Raw genomic sequence first — 4,446 nt, forward strand, 5'->3', positions numbered from 1 at the left:
AAAAAAAAAAAAAAAAAGGATCTAGGCTCAGTTTACAGCACCATCTGTAACTCCAGATTCTAGGGAATCTGATAACCTGTTCTGAGCTCCATGGGCACCAGGCATGTACATGATACATACATATACATTCAGGCAAACATTAAAACAATTTTTAAAAAAAGGTTCAGCAAGATGGTTGAAGTGCAGCCGGGGAGTGGTGGAGGCAGGGGCAGGCGGATTTCTGAGTTCAAGGCCAGCCTGCTCTACAGAGTGAGTTCCAGTACAGCCAGGGCTACACAGAGAAACCCTGTCTCCAAAAAAAAAAAAAAAACAAAACAAAACCAAAAAAAAGATGGCTCAGTGGTTAACAGTGCTTGCCACTAAACATGACTAACTGAGTTCAATCCTGAGACCTGCATGGTAGAAAGAGAGAACCAATTCTGGCTAGCTGTCTTCTGACTTTCATGCCTGTGCACAAATGCACAATAGATAAGAAAAGCAAAGGTTTTTAGCATCAGGGTCTACAAAGCCTGTGACATCACCTCCCACCTTTACCTGCGGCCACTATGTCAGAACCCATATACATGGGGAACACGCCTCCCTCGCTCTCTCTCGCTCTCTCTCTCTCTCCCCGCTACTGTCCCCTCTCTCCCTCTCAATTGAACCTCTTACACGTGGAACCGTTTATGTCTAGTGTGTGGTATGTCCTGATGGGAGCTGCCATTCTAACACATCAAAGATGGTTTAAATTACTTGGTGGAACCAGGGAGTGGAGGTGCATGGATTGAATCAAGTACTTGGGAGGCAGAGGCAGGTGGATCTCTGAGTCTACAAAGTGAGTTCCAGGATAGCCAGGGCTACACAGAGAAACTCTGTCAGAAAGAAAGGAAAAGAAAGAGAGAGAGAGAGAAAGAGAGAGAGAGAGAGAGAGAGAGAGAGAGAGAGAGAGAAAGAGAGAGAGAGAGAGAGAGAGAGAGAGAGAGAAAGAGAAAGAGAAAGAGAGAAAGGAAAGAAAGAAAGAATGAATCAAGAGGAAAAGGAAGGGGGATATTTAAGTACACTGTAGCTGTGTTCAGACCCACCAGAAGGGATCAAGTGATCATCAAAACCCATTGCAAATGGATGTGAGCCACCCGGTGGTTGCTGGGAATTGAACTGAGGACTTCTGTAAGAGCAGTCGGTGCTCTTAGCCGCTGTGCCATCTCTCCAGGCCCCCAGGCAAACAACAGGCGAGTAGGCAGGACTTTGGATTGGATGGAGGAAAAGAGGAAGCAGGAGAGAGTTAGGTCCTTTTTGGACCTGGCCAGCAGAGGGGCAAGATGGAGCTGCTAGAGTTTCCTGGTATCATGGCGGATCTGCCAGGATTCACCACCAGAGGAATCGGATTTTAATAAGGCTTACAAGATTAGATTGTAGTTGTTGTGCCCAGAGACTGAGTTACCATTGTTTCTGAACTGAGTTTGTGTTGCGTTTTCCTTCACGTGGCGGCTCGCCTGGGTTCAAGAGAGAAAGGTATTGGCGGCACATAGTGGGTTTGCCAGATGTGCACCAAAAAGGCTGTGAGGGATTTGAAGCATGGGTTTGGCACGGTAGCAACTGCCAGTGGGAACCTAGAGAGTTGGGTGGAGAGATTGTGGAGTTCTGATTCAGTCTCCATGAGATAAAAACAGTTTGGCAGGGCTGGAGAGATGGCTCAGAGGTTAAGAGCACTGCCTGCTTGCTTTACCAGAGGTCCTGAGTTCAATTCCCAGCAATCACATGGTGGCTCACAACCATCTGTAATGGGATCTGATGCCCTCTTGTGGTGTGTCTGAAAACAGTGACAGTGTACTCATATACATTAAATAAATACATAAGAACATAAAAAACAAACAACTTGTTGGCCATTGCCCGCCAGTACATGGCTGGCCAGGCAGCTGGAGCAGAGGCACAGGCGCCAGATAGTGCCGGTTCTACATTCGTTTTCTTAATTTCCTGAAACATGCCTGTATACTTGTCTATGCACCATGTGCCCAAAGAGACCAGAAGAGGGTGTCAGATCCCCTGAACTGGAGTTACCTGGGTCCTCTGCAGGAGCAGCCAATGCTCTTAGCTGCTGGACCATTTCTCTTTCCCACCTTTATTCACATGTACAATGTGCTTGACCACATCTACTGAGCCCGCCCTTCTTCTCAACAGGCCCCTTATTCTTGTGTATGTGTGTGTGTGGGGGTGTCTGTCTGTCCATCCCAGTCCCACTGCATTTAATTAAGGTTGTTTGCACAAGCATGTGTGAGGAGTTATTTACTTGAGCAAAGACAGCTCTTGTTTTGTGGCATTTAGCTGTAAAAGGGTCATCCCTGCTGGGCTTGTTGACTGCTTATTCCCCCCACAGTGCAGGGGTGGGGTTCCACAGCTTAACCCTTTTACCTGTCCTACCTGCCTTAAGTGCAGGTGGCCTGAGGAGGGGCTAGAGTATACAGGCCAGGGAGGACCAGGGGAAGGAGCTCTCATCTCTGCTGGGTAAAGCCTTTCCACACACAGTCTCTTGAGAGAAGCACCCACACCCTTGCCGGTAACCTTCAACTGTGAGCCTAACAGATCATTAGTTCCCCGAGTGAACTCTCGTCGAATCTTGGCCTTGGGACCTTAGGAGAAAGTCATTGTTTAGTCTCCCCGCTGGAAAGGAGTTTTAGCAAGAGCAACTTCCCATACCACGGCATGGGAACGAGAACAAGAGATGATGGCCCTCCATAACTGGTGACACCCTGAGAGTCTCCTACCCCTCCTGACAGGAAATGCCCGAAAGTATAAATGCAGAAATTGTGCAGGCCCTGTCTCCCCATCTCCTTGCCAGAACACAGAAACCCACAAAGTAATGCTAACATGTCCCCGAAGACAAACTGGTGGAGAAGCTGTAGCTCACCTACAGGAGGATCTCCCTAAGCCACGAGCATAAACATCTTGGGAGGAGAGCTATTCTGAAGGGGCATCGTGCCCTTCTTTTGACCCACCTATTGAAATAATGGATGCCAAGGCATTAGAACCATCCAGGCATCGTGTGCTGGGGGAAGGCCTCAGCCTAGTGCCTGCCCGAGGAGGAACTCGTCTCTCAGGAATACATTTCACACAGTTCTGACAGCTGTGTTCCACCTGACAGCGGAGTCAGTGGTGGTGAGGACCACATTTTGAGCAGCGTGGCTTCTGGACGCAAACCTCCCGATCTCCAATTAAATCTAACTCCCAGCTCAGGACTCTCAAGAGCTCACCAGACCTCCTTGCTCTTCCCAGTGTTGCCACATTGAATAAATCCTTTTTCTCTGCTTTTCACTAAGTGTGTCTGGTTTTTGTTTTGTTTTTTGAGACAAGTGTGTTTGCTTAATTGACCTATTGAAGACTGGTAGCTGAGGCTAACTGTTCGAGTTCTGACCCTAACAATTTTGGTATAATGAACAAAATTTACTTTTCTTATTTTTTGAGACAGGGGCTCTTTGGGTGGCCACCCAAGTGGAATTCATCTGTAGACCAGGCTGGTCTGAAGCTGAGCTCTGCCTGCTTCTGCCTTCCAAGTGCTGGCATCAAAGGTATGCACCACCACTGCCCGAGATTTAAGACCACATCCCTGGGGCTGGAGTGACAACGCAGCGGTTAAGAGCACTTGCTGCTCTCCCAGAGGACTCGGCTGCAGTCTCCAGGCCTTGGTTTCCAGCTGCCTGTAACTCCAACTTCAGGAGAGCCAGTGCTCTCTTCTGGGCCCCAAAAGCATTTGAACATACACGGCTCAGCACTCAGACAGACAGACAGACACACACACACACACACACACACATACACACACACACACACACACACACACACACATGCCTAAACAACCGCCATCCTTGTGGGCCTCCACAGTCCAGTTCAAGGCCAAGCCAAGCCTCCTCATTTCTCAATTTCAACTTACATAATTGCTGGGATGAATGTTCCCTCCCCGAAGCACTCCAGAGCCAGAGGCAGGAGGATTAGACAAGTTTGAGGCTACCCTGGTCTCCACAGTTCAAAGCCAGTCAGGGCTAAATAGGAAGACCCTGTCTCCAAATGAGCGCCAGTGCCAGGAACCCCCACCTCCTAATTCTGCACCTGCAAGACACCCCCCCACCTGCGCCCACCACTCATGGTCCCAAATGTAGCTGCGGCTTATCCTCTGCCCTGGGTTCCATTTCCTTTTGGTTTCTTTTGCCTCTCCCTGGTTGGGGGTGGAGGAGACGTGGCGATCTTAGGCTGTCCACGTGTCACTGACACTGGTCCACCAGACCTTCCTGGTCCTACAAGGAAGGGAGCGCTGATTGTGGGTGAGGGTACACGTAAGGTTTCCTACCAGGCTCTGCTCTCACAGTCACCGAACCTTCCTGACTGGAAGAGAGGCAGGCAGGAGGAGCATGGGTAGATTCCCAGAATCCTTGGTTGGGGGTGGTGGGGTGGGGCCTGGTGCTGGACAAACAGATC

This window comes from Mastomys coucha, unplaced genomic scaffold (genome assembly GCF_008632895.1).
Source record: "Mastomys coucha isolate ucsf_1 unplaced genomic scaffold, UCSF_Mcou_1 pScaffold18, whole genome shotgun sequence".
NCBI lineage: Eukaryota > Metazoa > Chordata > Mammalia > Rodentia > Muridae > Mastomys > Mastomys coucha.